The sequence below is a fragment of the Hemibagrus wyckioides genome, unplaced genomic scaffold (genome assembly GCF_019097595.1).
Source record: "Hemibagrus wyckioides isolate EC202008001 unplaced genomic scaffold, SWU_Hwy_1.0 Contig1, whole genome shotgun sequence".
In the NCBI taxonomy this organism is placed as follows: Eukaryota; Metazoa; Chordata; class Actinopteri; order Siluriformes; family Bagridae; genus Hemibagrus; species Hemibagrus wyckioides.
This window is the reverse complement of record NW_026690769.1, coordinates 1,153,566-1,170,342: the sequence shown is the minus strand read 5'-3', so window position 1 is coordinate 1,170,342 and position 16,777 is coordinate 1,153,566. Positions and strand designations below refer to the sequence as shown.

Below are 16,777 nucleotides of genomic sequence, written 5' to 3'. Positions count from 1 at the left end.
TCTGTTTCCAGTTCTCTGAAAGGCTCAGCTGCAAGAGCATGAGCTCTTCTACTTTTGGGCTTTGATCAAGACCAAACTGACTAAATAACGACATAGTCTGCAATTGTAGTCTGCTCACAATATCGAAGATTAAACTAGAGGTCTGTTGTACCACAAAGTTTAAGTTAGAAAATGTCTGGGCAGATCTAGACTTCAGATTAGCTAAAAAAAAAAAGGGTCACCCATTCGATAATGTCCTCATGCTGTAGTTCATCCCATTCATCCTCAACTTCCTGTCCTAACTCCTCTTTGGCATTAAGTTAAGATCATTAAGATCATCAGGCTGGGCCAGCTGTTCGAGAGGCTCATCAAGAATCTGTTCAACTTGGTTTTCATGCTGCTCACTAGGTGTCTTCTGTAAGACCTGATGTAAGAAAAAGTTCTGCCACAACCATTTTCACTACATTGGAAATATGTTGATGAACTGTTTATATGGTGTACTGCTTGTAAATGTTTAAAGATACTCCTGACATCCCCAGGAATTTGCCTTTTACACCAAAAGCAAACATATGCCTTGGGAACGTTTAAAAAATGATCTGCTAAAATAATAGTGCAAAAAGTGGGGAAAATTAAGCCCTTTCCATCTGCAGTGACCGTAACTACTTACAAATTCTCTGAAGTATTTCATGAACTTTAGCCTTGGGCCAATTTTTGGGATTATGCAGTTGATGGTCCCCTCATCTAAAAGCAGGAAGCTTTCTTCATCTATTGCCTGATCTGAAAGACAAAACGACACAGAACGCAAAGACATCTTGTCAACATTAAAATCATGGAAGCTAGTTATAATAATAACAATAATAATAGTTATAATAATATTGTCATAACTCGGGAGAAATGCGGGAGAATTTTGATCACGGAGTAAATGGGGAGAGGGTAACGTTAATAGCTATTGTCAGCTAGAGTCAGCTAAACTATCAAGCTATATAGCTCAGACCAGGCTGAAAGTTCGAGTGTAACGTTAACACGGTAACAGTAATAAATGTTACAAACACAATGATAATTTTTTCTGTCATATGTGACTTAAGTGGGAGAAAATGTGTATACAGACCTTGTATTTAGCGTTATTTTCGCTTAAATGCATGAGGGAGATGAACCGTCAGCGGTGTTGGAGCCCAAAAGAGAAGACACGAAGTTGACACAGCTGTTGAATACACCGCTGAACTTTGGGGGAGGGGCGGTCTTGTCTGTGATGTGTCAGCAGTCACTAGCTAACCCAACCCAAACCCAGCGGCTGGGTTACACAAAAAGTACCCAATTCTCTGTAAATAACCCAGAAAAATGACCCAACAGAGGCAACCCAGCATTTGGGTAGAAAAAATAACCCAGCATTTTTTAATGTATACAGTTAATCATGCTAAAGCTGGTGAATCTGATCAAATCTGTTGCTTCAGGTCTTAGCTAGCCACTGAGCTGAAATTTTCAAATTTTCAAGCATGCAGTTATAGCTTTTTTCATAACCTTATGTTAAATGTTAATTAAAAACAAAGTACCTGCTTCAGTAAATCCAAATACATTTTTTAAATCAGGGATGTCAAAAAACATAAGTTCACATTTATTAAATTACTAAACCTTTTAAACTATCAAAACTCTATCAACTTAACAAAAGAATATTAGTTAGGAGACCTGTGACCTTACTTAGTAAATTGAGTTAAGTCAACTACTTGGGTTAAAAGTTGAGTTAACTCAAAAATGCTGTGCAGCAAGTTGCCTTAAAATTTTAAGTTGAGTCAACGTTGTATTTTTTACAGTGCAGTTGCTTTGGGAGTATAATGGTATAATGTGACCAAACTCTACTTAGCTACTTCCCATAAATTTTCCACTATAAAATCAAACATTTAAAACCAAGATTTTTTACCACAACTCTGCTCAAAACACATATCGGCTGTGATTACCTCCGACCAGATCTCAGGGTGCTGATATAACAGCATTCCCTTTTGTTTTTATATTGTTTAATATCTCACATAGTTAAAACATTTTAGACAATAAAAGCACATACTGCACTCATAAAATAAAGGACAATAAAATTCTTTACAAAGTGGTCAAAAGCAGAGCTTGCAAACACTGAACATTGTCTGTAAGTTTAGTACAGCTTTCCTAATTCAGTTCTCTTTAAAATTGTCTTCTAATAAAACTATTCTAAGACCAATTTAACATTAGGTAAACTTGACATTGTTCAAAACATCCTTATAGATATTTTTCTTTTTCAACAATTGGAAATCACTGAACTATCAATGTAGTACTGAAAAATTTCCTTTAGAGTTCTCTTAAAGACAGCTCTATTTACTCTAGCTCAACTCAGGAATGGTTTACCATGGGGGAAAAAATCACATCATAGCAATGATTTTACTATTACTGCATCAGGCGATTTTTTAGTGATTGGATTTTAGGTTTGAGTGACTTGTGGCCAAGAGACAAAATCACTCTCTGTATGAAATCAAATGTGCTCTTCAGAGCTGCAGGATACTCTAAGTTTAGATCATAAATCAGTCCAAAGAGCAGACACATTGCTTGTGGAAGATTTTCCACATCATCCACAACCATGGTACCTTCCAAAATGATAGCTGTTGTTTTGGCATCAAGATGCAGGGAGTAGGGTAGTGTTGCAGTTGCAGAGTGCTCGGGAATCACCAGTCAAAATTCCAATTGCAATTTCGGACATTTCTTCATTGTCATCACAGTCCTAAAAACAGGGCATATAGCAAAAATAAGGTCAAAGTAAGACACAAAACATCTTTTAAGAGCATATACTCACAGTAAAATGTGAAACAAAATTAATAACACTACAATATGTCTAAATGTACAGGCCTTTTCAATCAGGACACAGCAGTGGATGCAGGAACGAATACAGACATTCAAACCACTGCATGAAAAGACAATAAATCAAACGGAAGGCCAGCTATATAAATTAAAACCTATTCTAAAACTCACAATTTGATATTTGAAAAGTTATCAAAATACATAATTATGGAGGAGAATTGACTGAATTTTTAAAAAAATTTTCTTTCTTTCAATCTAATCTCCTTTCTGTATTTTATATTCATTTTACTGTACTTTCTTACCTCTTTTACTGACTTCATCTCTGTTGCATCTGTCCTTTATTCTTCCTACCTGTCTAAATTTCCAACCTCCTGTTTATTGTCCTTCTTACTATTGTTTTCTTTCTTTTCTTTATGTATTATAAAATGTCTTCTTACTGTCTTTTTTTCTTAATTTATCTTTACTTTCTTTTCTCTACCCCAGGTGTAGGCAAGTTCGGTCCTAGAGAGCAGTCCTGCAGATTTCAGCTCCAACCCTGAAAAAAAGATTTGCTTGCCTGTAGCCTTAGTAATCCTGAAAACCTTGATTAGCTTGTTCAGATGTGTTTGATTAGGGTTGGAGCTGAACTCTGCAGGATTGCGGCTCTCTAGGACCTACCCCTGCTCTACCCCTTCTGTGTTTCAGTTTCCGTACTGTTTAGATCTCAAAACTGTTTAAAGAGCAGTTTGCCTGTTGAAACTACTTACAAAACAGGTCTTGTAAAAATCGGTGGGGTCCTCTCCAAGAAGGAATGGTAATCCATAGAGAACGGCTGTTCGTCTCACGTTGATGTTGGATTTCTGCAAAGTTATGAAAATTATTATTTAATAGCGCTCATGGCACTAACACAACACAAAGCAAAGAACAACAGCAAAAGCAACAGTTGTTTTAATATAAAAAAAAATTGTGATGTGTGTGAGGAGCTTACATCATTTTTAATCTGGTGCAAAATCTTCTTAAGTTTGGATAAAATTCTGTCATCATTCACTTGCCCTCTGGTTTTTCCAAACCTGTATAAATGTCTTTGTCCAGCCGAACGCAAAGGAAGATGTTTGTAAGAATGTCAGTAACCAAACAGATCTCATCCCCCATTTACTACCATAATAGGAAAAATAAATACTATGGAAGTAAATGGGGGATGAGATCTGTTTGGTTACTGAAATTCTTACAAATACATTCTTTTGTGTTCAGCAGAACTAAAAGATTTATACAGGTTTGAAACTATCTGAGTAAATGACAGTTTTAATTTTGGGTGAACTATTTCTTTAATGATCCATAAAACCAAGAATATTTATTCACCTGACTCTGTGTGAAAAGGGCTGGCCACCTTTCCACTGTATTCTTCACTGCAGGTTCCTTCTCTATCAGTTCCTTTCTACACAAGGCAAATGTAGAATGCATGTTCTGGGCTAGTGCAGAATTAACATGACGTTTCTTCATGTCTTCCACCATCTCCTTCCTTTTAGACTCCATGCTGGCTTCATCTTCACCATCAGGGAAGTTCGGTAGAAAGTTGATTTCAAACCTCTTGGGACTTGTGATGTTTCTCTGAGGCTGCCGTCCCCTTCTTTTCCAACCATTTATGGATATCTCCAAACATCCAGCTTGATGCAGTTTTGAGTGGTAGTTACCCATTTTCCATCTGAGGCTATCATACCACCTATTCTGCCCCTTAGATGAGCTCTCCTGACACTTGTAGATATGTTTTATCTCGCATGTATTGTAGATTTCCCTGATGTAATCTGTATTCAACGTCAACAGGAAAAGTAGGGATCTCAAAATATTCTGGCCATGCAGTCCATAGACTATGAGATGAATGATCATCAGAAGCCACAGACAGGACTTCAGTGTCAGCTGTGTTAGGGGTTGTTGTCATCACAGTTCCATGTGGGCTTATCTGGCAAGTCAGCAATGTAGGTAAGATTCACAAGGGAATTGCTGAATTCTGGATCTTCATACTGAAGCTTTTCTTCAAGTTGCTCCATCAGGGAGTCAACTGTCTGTGGTTTCGCAGGAAGTATGATTTTTCTGATGTCATTTTCACAAACTATAACTCAGAGTACAGTCCTTGTCTCCATATTTATTCTCTCTACAAAGGTTAAAGAATTGGGTTGGTTTTCTTAAATTAAAGTAATAGCTTCAACCGAAAAACAGTTGTCCAATTGCATAATTCTAAACCCATCCTTTGAAAAAAATGATTTGAAAAGTTTCACTCATCCTTGTTTAAATGTACTTTAAAAAGTACACAAAATAATTAATAATTTAATGTGACATCTGCCATACAGTCCAAGCATTTAAGGCAAATAAATTGGTTTGTTGAGAAATCAACTTCAATATATAATCCATTTCACTGGATCAACCCTTCACATAGAATAGCATTTAACTGCTGCTCTCTCAGGAGTGCATGCAGGATATGACCATTTAAAGAAAATGAATTACATTTCAGTTTGTTTCTTAATAAACCCATTGATACTATTCAAACACTTGAAGTTGAATGAAATTATATGATGCTTTTGTGTCCTCCTGAAGTTTGAGAAGCAATGCTTGCTATCTTCTTACATAGTAGTCAGACATCAGCAATCAGAAATCATTTCAAAAATAAGCCTTTTTGTCTTCCAAGTAAGAATGAGAGTAAATAATTTTTCAATAATTTCAAGTCTCTTTAAGCCTGAATTATCATTCATTCAGCATATGATATAATGTTTGAGTGTAACACAGGTCCTTCCCCGAAGTTTATAAGAGTTCTGAGAGTTTGGTGATTGTCAGTGATAGCACATGACAGCAAAGTTCAAAAGAACGCAGGTGCTGAATGTACCAACATGTCAGATCTTTACACACAAACAGAACAGCACTGTTGATGACAAGAATTTTGAAAAAACTGTCTGAAATCAGACAGGCCTGGAAAAGTACCAACAGATACAACCATATCTGGATTATACTTGATTCCATCAATGCTCACAGATGATGCTGTGAGGACAGGATATCAAGGGCCACCATGAGGGGCAGAAGTCTAATAAATGCCCAATTCTCATGGGCATTACCCCCAGTGGTACCTTATGAGGCAAATGTGCCTGGGATGATCTGAGGCTGATAAACTTTGTCTGAGAATTTGTAAGGTAACTGCTTGATAGCTTGAGTCAGGGATTCAAGAGATATTAATTTCCTTGATACCAAATCATTAATGCACAAGGACATTTCAATAGGGATGACACCCTCCATAAGGTTGTGCATTATGTCAGGTGGAAAACCACCAACTGTGTGAAAATGTTCCAACCTTTCACTTAACACACAGCCACCTTTCACACCATGTTCCCGACCAGACCTCCTTCTCCTGGATTTCACTCCTCTTTGCAAAGCAGAACCGACATGGGTGCTCAACACTGAAACTCTCCTGTAGTCCTGCAAAAGAATGTGCACCCAGATTATCAGATGAAACAAAAAGCAAACTTCCTTTCAAACAGTCTCCTAACTGTTCAATATATACACCATGCTTTTCAAGAGTTTCAAGGTCCCTAACAAGTGGGTGCAAGATGTCTTTGTAACCATGATGTTAAATTGCACTAGCTCTGCATAAAAATGCTAGCTGAGTTGACTGAAGTGATGAAAGATCTTTTGAGGAAAGGTTGGCTAGAACCCAATAGAGAGCAAATATTTTATGTTTCTTTTGAGAAGTGCCAAGGGGATTGGCAAGCTCAAATTCATCAAAATAAAGACCTAGGACAATCCTGAAGGTCTCAGTGTTGAAAAAGTCATTTTCTTGATACTGAGAGAATCCATGGCCACTTCCAGAACAGCGGAGTCTCCCGGCACATGTGGCAGGGCATCCAGGCGATCACCAACTACAGAACATCACCACCTGCCTGTGACAGTGACGACTCCCTTCCAGATGCGCTGAACGACTTCTACGCACGGTTTGAGGCACAGAACAACACAACAGCGAGGAAGACCATCCCTCCTCCAAACGACCAGGTGCTCTGTCTCACCACAGCTGATGTGAAGAGAACTCTAAGCAGAGTTAACCCACGGAAGTCTGCTGGACCAGACAACATTCCTGGCAGAGTGCTGAGGGAGTGTGAGGAGCAGCTGGCATATGTCTTCACTGACATCTTCAACATCTTGCTGAGCAGCTCCATCATCCCAATGTGCCTCAAGACAACGACCATCGTCCCTGTGCCTAAGAAGTCTACGGTTTCCTGCCTCAATGACTATCATCCCGTCGCACTCACACCAATTGTGATGAAATGCTTCGAGAGGTTCGTCCTGAGGCACATCAAGTCACAGCTACCACCCTCACTGGACCCCTTGCAGTTTGCGTATCGTCCTAACCGCTCCACGGATGACACCATCACCACAACCCTCCATCTTGCCCTCACACACCTGGACTGTAAAGACTCCTACGTTCGAATGCTGTTCATAGATTTCAGTTCAGCATTCAACACAATCATCCCTCAGTGGCTGATTGAGAAGCTGAGCCTGCTGGGCCTGAACACCTCTCTCTGCAACTGGATCCTGGATTTCCTGACTGGGAGACCTCAGTCTGTCCGGATCAGGAACAGCATCTCCAGCACCACCACACTGAGCACTGGAGCTCCTCAGGTCTGTGTGCTCAGTCCACTGCTGTTCACTCTGCTGACTCACGACTGTGCAGCAATGCACAGATCCAACCACACTGTCAAGTTCGCCGATGACACAACTGTGGTGGGTCTCATCAGTAAGAGCAATGAGTCAGCTTACAGAGAGGAGGTGCAACATCTAACAGCCTGGTGCAGAGCCAATAACCTCTCCCTGAACGTTGACAAGACTAAAGAGATGGTGGTTGACTTTAGGAGAGCACAGAGTGACCATTCTTCGCTGTTCATCGATGGATCCTCGGTGGAGATCGTCAAGAGCACCAAATTCCTTGGTGTTCATCTGGCAGAGAACTTCACCTGGTCACTCAACACCAGCTCCATCACCAAGAAAGCCCAGCAGCGCCTCTACTTCCTGAGGAGGCTGAGGAAAGCCCATCTCCCTCCCCTCATCCTGACTGTGTTCTACAGAGGGACCATCGAGAGCGTCCTGAGCAGCTGCATCACTGCCTGGTTTGGGAACTGCACCGTCTCGGATCGCAAGACCCTTCAGCGGATAGTAAGGACAGCTGAGAAGATCATCGGAATCTCTCTCCCCTCTATCACGGACATTTACACCACACACTGCATCTGCAAAGCTAACTGCATTGTGGATGACCCCACACACCCCTCACACACACTCTTCACCCTCCTGCCATCTGGAAAGAGGTACCGGAGCATTCGGGCCCTCACAACCAGACTGTTGAACAGTTTCTTTCCTCAAGCCATCAGCCTCCTCAACACCCAGGACTGAACTGTAGAACAACTCTCTCTCACACACACACATAAACACACACACACACTCAAGACTGAACTGTACAAAACTCTCTGTCTCTCTCACACACATACACACACACACACTCTCTCTCTCTCTCACCTGGATGGATACACTCACACACACACATACACACACACATAATTTAAATTGTTCATTACTTGTGGCACTACCACTACCTGTCATACGCTGCTATAGTTATACTTATGTTTATTTCTATTTGCACTACCTCAACTGCTGCTGTTGAATTTATTTTGCACAATATTTTTTACATCATTTCTTTTTATCTTATTTTATTTCACTTATATTCCATTACACATGTTCTTTTCTTTCTTTTCGGCACTAAGTGTCCTGTGTTTTTGTGTTGCCTTTTGTTTGTATTTATTATTTTTGCACTGTCTTGTCTTCGATCTGTTTGCACCTAGCTGCACACTGTGCACTTTATGTGGCTAAGACAAACTTCTGTCCTAGCTCTGTGTTTTTTTTGTGTTTGATCTTTATGTTGTATGTTTCTGTAGCACCAGGTCCTGGTGAAACGTTATTTCATTTCACTATGTACTGCGTCAGCTATATGTGGTTGAAATGACAATAAAGCTTCTTGAATCTTGAATCTTGAGTGCCATCTCTGTAAGTCTTAAATTCATTAACTAATCGATCATTGCAAAGAACCCTATATAGAATGTCAGCCCAGTTTAGCATTTTCTGCAACATTTGCAGAACTGGCACATAAGAGACTGACTCTGAATCAAGCTTGTATTCAACTGGCATGGCAATCAGAAATTCACTCTGAAAATATGATGCTCCTCTGCTTATTGTGGAAAGAGGCTCACCATCTTTGGTCATTGTCAAGATGAAAGAAGTAAAATTTGATTTATATGTTGAATTATTTCCTGTGCAGCCAAATCAGAAACATGCAAAATCACCTGCATTTTGAGAGAGTGAGGCTATAATTTGAGAAAGAGTGAGGCTCCAACTGAGGACGCAATTCATCAAAGTTTTCAATCTCTATATCATTTATCTCCAAAAGTTCATCTACAGGATCAGCGCTCAAGGGCTATTCTTGTTGCACATTATCTACACTGTGTGTAGCAACATACAAGAGAACGTCAGATTTTAACTGCCTCTGATCAAATGCTCCATGCTCTCTACATTTATGGGAATTAAATGTAGAGTAGATATTGCTCTCAAAATTGCAATTGTTGTAGGGAAACTGCACAGTTCTATGATTTTTGAGATGCTGCTGCAAATGAGAAAAAAAATAGACTCTGTGCAGGGCTCCTCAAAACTGCAAAGTGGGCAGTGAAATATCAAAGGGATGTTATCACATGGACTGGATAGGCTACCATGTGCCTGATGTGAATGATGTTTTGTTAAGTGTACACTTATTGCATTAAATGATTTGAATGAGCACAGACAATCTGTGTAGAGACATGGAATTGGAGTACTTCTAGTGTAGCTTCCATGTTTTATTCTGTAGTGTTTCAACAGCTGAGCCCACTTTTCACACGAAAACAAGCAAAACCTACACTTCCACTGCATGAATTTAAGTCCCCAAAATAAGCACACACTAAATAAAAAACACAAAATATGGTACATGCTTGTTAATTAAGCTATCTTAATTCAGGCATCATGTTGTTCATTTCCATGTGAACCACACGTGCGGATCAAACGTTCTAGAAAGAATGTTCATAAAGGCCGCACAGGTTTTTACATATCATTAATGATAAACCATGAACTTACAACCGATTAAAATAGCTTAGAAATGTAATAAAACAAGTGTTCAGTAAAAGTCGATTTTTGCAACGTAGCACTGGTCGCATTTGACATAAAACTACTTCAGTGTGCCTTTTTATGTCTTTTCCTCTTTCCACACAACTAGCAAATAAAATTGTATTTAAGTTGTAAGAGACACTGATGTTTATAAACAGATCATTGTGAGCATACCTAGTCATTCTACTACATCCCTAAAACGTGCTGTTCTTTGAGTTCTTCTTCGTCAATGTCTTCTCCAAACACCTGTGTTCTGTCACATTGCGCATGCATGAGACAAAAGCGTGTTTAAGAAATTAGAAGAGTAATTCTAATTGTGATAGTAATAATAATTGTAATAGTAATTGTTTCATCCTATGCTGAAACTTAACCAAAGGCCAGTAAATATATCAAGCTCTGTTCATACAAATATGGTGGATTGTAATGTAGCAGCAGCTGATTGGCAATAAGCTTAAATCTTACTGGTTTCCAGGTTATTTTATAGCGCAAAGGGGAAAAAGACCCAGAACCTATAAATAAATAAATAAATACTCTTAAGTACTCTTAAGTTTAGTTCACACTACACAGTCTAATCAATTTAAATCAACAAATTTTCTAAAGTCAGTTAAATTTACAAGTTTTTCTTGAGTAGATTCAACAATTACTTTTTACAGTGCATGTGTTTGACTGGTCTATACCACAAAAAGAAAATACTGTATATTACTGTTAAATTCTATGGTAACCTGCTTAAGATTTTACAAGTATGTTACTGTATCGTACTGTTTGGAAAAACAGTATGTTGCTGTTAGAATTTGGATGTAATTTTACAGTCTGTCACTGCTCGAAGTCCATGTTCATAGCTTGATACTGGCTAATATGGCCCACAAAAATGAATTTTGTTATAAATCATGATCATTTCTGAAAGTAATTGAATGAAAACATTCAGGGGGAAAAACACTATCTTATCTCTATTATCCCAATAGGTGGCAAAATAAGTCAACAAACATGATTTAATATACAGTATTATATATATAATCATGATATACTGTGTAATCCCAGTTAAGTTCATTTCAGGTCCAGGTTGTAACAGTACAAAATGTGAAAAAAATATATAAGCACTTAAAAATGTATATTTCTTTGCAGTATGTATTTCAATAGATTATGCAGTATGTTGGCGATATATCCATGTGTACAATCAGAATATAGTATGTAGATGCTGATAAATGAACGGATTCAAGAGGAAATGTGTTTTTTGGTCTGGTTTTATTTCTGGCCCACTTGTTCATTTCTTTGGCATGTCCCATGTTATCTTTTCTTGGTGAAACTAGTTTCTCTGTTGTCCTGGTTTCATGGTTGTTAAATTTTTTTAGCTACTTATTTGGGTAAACAGGTTCATTACATAATTATAGATACTTTAATGTAATGAATGTGAACAGAGTCAGAAACTTTAATTTAATGAAATACTTTGCAATTGTAGATTTAAATCAATCATGAGTAACCGAAAGGAAACAGTTACATGGAGGAAACCTTTGAGATGACATGAGGAAGAAACTTTATGACTTTAACTCATTAGAGAATACAGGTTGTAGCTACTCAGGCAGTGAGGGCTTAACAGACATACATGAGACAGCGAAGGTTAAAATTCACAGTGTATTTATTTGGTGCACATAGGGAAAAAAAGAATCTTTGAGTACAAAATTCAGTGAAAATAGAAAAAGGAGCAAAATAGGGAAAACATGGTTACACAGCCATGGTTGATGGCTGAAAGGGGCTGAAAGGGGTCCAGGTATGGTGGAGCAGTGACGAGTGCAATGGCTTAGGGATGTCTTGCCTAAGTGTCAGGATGGCCGAGTGGTCTAAGGCGCCAGACTCAAGGTTCAAACCTTCCCCCTGATGTAAGGAGGATTCTGGTCTCCGAATGGAGGCGTGGGTTCGAATCCCACTTCTGACATGATCCTTTAGGGGCAGTGGTGGCTCAGGTGGTTAAGATCAGGGGTTCAAGCACCAGCACTGCCAAGTTGCCACTGTTGGGCCCTTGAGCAAGGCCCTCTCTGCTCCAGGGGTGCCCTGTGCTCTGACCCCAGCCTCCAAGGATGGGAAATGCAAAGAAAGAATTTCGCTGTGCTGTAATGTATATGTGACAAATAAAGGCATTTTCATTTCATTTCTTCGGTCTCCAACAGCTTTGCCATGCTTCACTCCTTCACACCGCTTCACTCCTTCACATGGCTGCTCCACACCGCAGCCATGTGCTCCTCTGCTATCCAAAACATTGATGGTGCTGAACCGGCACAGTCTGTTCAGGTTTTTTATCAAGAAGAAAAACCTTAAAACATGTATCTTCAATTCAGTAAAACTTTCAATATAACAGAACTGTCAAAATTTTTGTACAGTGCAGCTGGATTTATGCTTTTTATATTCTTGAGTCTACTAAACTTTCCCTAGGTTCTACCTAGCTATAACCTTGCCATTTTAAAAAACATGTCCCCACCAAGAGATGTCAGAGTGACCATTTTAGCAATTATAAAGGAAACCCAGCAAATCTGTACACTCTATAGATTACACTGAGCACCTGCTTAGATACAGAACTGCTCTGAACAGCAGCTGATCAGCGTATTTCTCTAATATCAATAATGCCAGCTGTAATAATTGATTTATTTTGAAGATGAGAGCCCGAGCTGCTTCTTTATATTTTCTGTAGTGTAGTGGTTATCACGTTTGCCTAACACGCGAAAGGCCCCCGGTTCAAAACCGGGCAGAAACAACCCAAGGCTTTTGAGCTTTGCTTCAGTATGCGTCCACTCGTCCTAATCGGCACCCTGAAGGTGACTGGAGCAGTTTCTCCACAATGTGATGCCTAGTTTGAAATGCGCTTTAGTGCTTAGAAAATGAACAAGTGTCTACTTCAAATCAAGCAGCGCGTAGGGGCTTTTGCTGCAGGCCGCAAGCCATCACTTACACCGCAATTGGAAATCGGAAAGAGCTCTCACCAAAGAACTCTGGCCAAAGCCTGTCAAATGCAACTGGTGGACTTTGCCGTTCCGTTTTGACTTTCGAGACCGGGCAGAAACAAGCCTTGAGCTTTGCTCCAGTAAGAGCCCACTTGTCCTAATCAGGACAAGACTAGAGCAGTTTCTCCACTATGTGGTGCCTAGCTTCAAATGGGCTTTAGTGCATGAACAAGTGTTTGCTTGTTCGAGTCGAGCAACAAGTAGGGCTGTTTTTTTTTTGGCCTCAGGCAGCAAGCAACCACTTAGAACAAAAGTGGAAATCACTTGTGGAAAGACCTCTCACAAGCAGAGAAGCCTTCGTCACACTCTTGCCAAAGCCTGCTAAACACAGCTGGAGGACTGTCCTGTTCCGTTTGCCTTTTCAAGGGCGGCCCTCGTACATTTGCCACGCTCCAACATGCGGTTTAAAGGTCATGCGTTGGCCGGGAATCGAACCCGGGTCAACTGCTTGGAAGGCAGCTATGCTCGCCACTATACCACCAACGCCTGTGGTTGCTTACTCATTACTCGGTTGAAGGAACGCTTAAGCCTTTGCGTTGATCGATTATTTATTTATTTACTTACTTTGCGGTTCCCCCGCCGAAAGGAAACGCTTTCCTTCGCTTCTGTTTCTGTAGTGTAGTGGTTATCACGTTCGCCTCACACGCGAAAGGTCCCCGGTTCGAAACCGGGCAGAAACATCTTTTGGTGGTCAGGGGCTTGTGCTTTGCGTCGAATAAGACTCGAGTATTGCGCTCTGTAGCACCCGTGCCTTGGGAACAAGCAGAAACTGAGATCCGGCCCCACTCCCACATAGTTTCTGTAGCGTGACTGTTTTCACGTTTTCTGCTCATTTGCGCTGGCGAACAAAAGTCTTGATATTGTCTTTTTTTTGTTTTCTATTTTGGTTTAATTGATTTATTTTGAAGATGAGAGCCCGAACAGTTTCTTTGTAGTTTCTGTAGTGTAGTGGTTATCACGTTCGCCTAACACGCGAAAGGCCCCCGGTTCGAAACCGGGCAGAAACAACCCAAGGCTTTTGAGCTTTGCTTTAGTATGCGTCCACTCGTCCTAATCGGCACCCTGAAGGCGACTGGAGCAGTTTCTCCACAATGTGATGCCTAGTTTGTGCATAGAAACAAGAGGCAGAAACAAGCCTTGAGCTTTGCTCCAGTAAGAGCCCACTTGTCCTAATCAGGACCCTGAAGGTGACATACTCACAATTTGCTACTTTTTAAAAAACATGTGTTCATTCATATCTAAGAATATTGTATTTTGCAATAATAAAAATGTTTACTCACCCAGTGAAAGCCACAGATACATGAATATAACAGTGAACATGATGACTGGTCTCAGCTGATTGAAAATATTCTTTCTTTACTCTGATATGTTAACATCATAAAGGTTCATGAAGCTCCACCCCAAAGCATCACATGACAGTGTCAGTGATGTTAGTGTTGATTCTTATTGAAACATCCTGGCTTTACATTCATTTGGAACCTGTCCTGAACATGCAGTAAACAAACAATAACAGAATGAAAGATTTTTAATAAGGAGAAATATTTATTCCATTTCATAACATTAATCAATAATTGAATTAGAAAATACTTTGTTGTGTGGATTATAAATAGTGCATCTACTTTGGGACATTTAGGGTTTTTTTTGTTTATTTTGAAGCCTGTTTGTTGTCCTGCATCTTCAATAAACAAGCTACAGTTAGTCCAGAATGCAGCCGCCAGAGTTCTTACCAGATCAAGAAAATATAATCATATAACCCCAATATTATCATCCGTGCACTGGCTACCTGTTAAGTTTAGAATTGACTATAAACTAGCTCTACTCACATACAAGGCTCTAAATGGTTTAGCTCCCACCTATCTATCCAGTCTTCTAACACATTACAATCCACCACGCTCTTTAAGATCACAAAATTCTGGACTTCTAGTAGTTCCCAGAATATCAAAGTCCACAAAAGGGGGTAGAGCGTTTTCGTATTTAGCTCCAAAACTCTGGAATAGTCTTCCTGACTGTGTTCGGGGCTCAGACACAGTCTTCCAGTTTAAATGTAGACTAAAGACTTATCTCTTTAGCCAGGCATACATCTAACACTTCCCATAACCTTGCACTCCAGTACATCTGATTAAATGCACATTCAGCTAGTACTGCTAATATTATGAACAGCAGCTACGCTAATGCTGGTCCATTGTTTCCTTTCTTCTACCCATCCCGAGGCATACAGAGACTGTGCCGGCTCCAGTGGCATCCGGAGATGGACCAGCTCCAGCCGGGTTCTGCTTGTGAGGATTGGGATATTCAAGCAGCGCCATGGACAACAACCTCCTTATTGATTCACATAACACTATACACATGCTGTATCTACATCACACAATTGTCACCCAAATGAGGATGGGTTCCCTTTTGAGTCTGGTTCCTCTCAAGGTTTCTTCCTCATACCATCTAAGGGAGTTTTTCCTTGCCACAGTCGCCTCAGTCACCTCAGGCTTGCTCACTTGGGATAACATCTAGGACTGTTTGTCTGTTTGTCTGTTCATATGTTTGTTGTTTTCTTATGTGGTTTCTCATGTAAAGCTGCTTTGAGACAATGCTCTTTGTTAAAAGCGCTATACAAATAAAATTGAATTGAATTGAATTGATTGCAACAGACTGGGATGCAAGTTCATATCAGCAAACCTTGTCAACAAGAGCCTAAGCCTTTCAAACCTTTCCTGGGTTTGGATCTTGAATCACGTCTGGTAATGGAAGCATGCGTTTTACAACCATTGCGACCGCCTGCCAGAGTGCCTCTCTTTCCCGACCTGGCAGGCCTCCCTTGACCACAGCCCCACAACCCTCCAAGTGCATGGGTAGTGTCGCCAAAAAAAAACATGGTTATTAATTAATGTAATTAATTAACTGATTAAATATGATTGTGATAGTTAAAACTATTGATAAACTGATGAAAATGAATTACCTGTAACTAGAGTGAGAATCAGTGGTATGTATCTCACTATGTACAGTAAGTTGTATAGTTGATCCATTTCTGAACACAGCTCTGTGAGGATTCTGTATAATAGTGCTGTATGTGCTGAACTTTACACGTCTCTAGAAGGACACACCCAGGAAGTGATGCAGTTTTAGTGTTATTTTGTACAGATCACTTCACACAGTGTCAGTGACAGAAATCTAGAGTCATTAATATGTCTGTGTTGTATTTCAAGATTCATCATCTATACAATACTATAAGCCTTTATCTGTTTGTGTGGTTTTTAAATTATTTGTACATTTATAAATAATTATGATAATTTGCTGTGGAAAATCATAGGAAACTGATCCAGATTTAAATAAAATCTCTCATAAGTAAATTTGCTGTGTCTATAACCAAAAGGTAATTAAATTCAGTTCAATTCAATTCAGTTCACTTCAATTTTATTTGTACATCACTTTTAACAATGGACATTGTCTCAATGCAGCTTTACAGAAATACAGAAATTCAGAATAGAAATTACAAAGCTGAAAATTAACTTTACCCCTAATGAGCAACTCTGAGGCAACAGCAGCAAGAAAAAACTCTGTGAGACGATATGAGGAAGACTCAAATGTGAACCCATCCTCATCTGGGTGATACCAGAGAGTGTGATTATGAATAAATTACCTTCTAATTGTATATTATCAAACATTAAAAGCAGCAGAGGAGATGATCAGATCCACTTGTTTAGTTTTATCATCAACTTTAGCAGACAGACGTGGTGGCATAGGGATTTACCTCCACATGGAGTGATGAAAAAAAGGAACTCAGGTTTAGATTTTGGATGTTGTTTGTA

At 39.6% G+C, this 16,777-nt stretch overlaps 5 non-coding genes across 5 annotated transcripts; 4 read left to right on the top strand and 1 right to left on the bottom strand.

Moving 5' to 3' along the window:
• The first annotated feature begins 11,803 nt into the window (after window positions 1–11,803).
• trnal-caa (transfer RNA leucine (anticodon CAA)) lies at window positions 11,804–11,917 on the top strand. Its single transcript has 2 exons — window positions 11,804–11,841; window positions 11,872–11,917. It is a non-coding gene; the product is annotated as a tRNA-Leu (tRNA).
• Window positions 11,918–12,657: 740 nt separating this feature from the next.
• On the top strand, window positions 12,658–12,730 carry trnav-aac (transfer RNA valine (anticodon AAC)). The gene has a single exon. It is a non-coding gene; the product is annotated as a tRNA-Val (tRNA).
• Window positions 12,731–13,391: 661 nt separating this feature from the next.
• trnag-ucc (transfer RNA glycine (anticodon UCC)) lies at window positions 13,392–13,463 on the bottom strand. Its single transcript has one exon. It is a non-coding gene; the product is annotated as a tRNA-Gly (tRNA).
• A 121-nt stretch (window positions 13,464–13,584) lies between these two features.
• Window positions 13,585–13,657, top strand: trnav-cac (transfer RNA valine (anticodon CAC)). Its single transcript has one exon. It is a non-coding gene; the product is annotated as a tRNA-Val (tRNA).
• Window positions 13,658–13,911: 254 nt separating this feature from the next.
• trnav-aac (transfer RNA valine (anticodon AAC)) lies at window positions 13,912–13,984 on the top strand. Its single transcript has one exon. It is a non-coding gene; the product is annotated as a tRNA-Val (tRNA).
• Window positions 13,985–16,777: the final 2,793 nt, after the last annotated feature.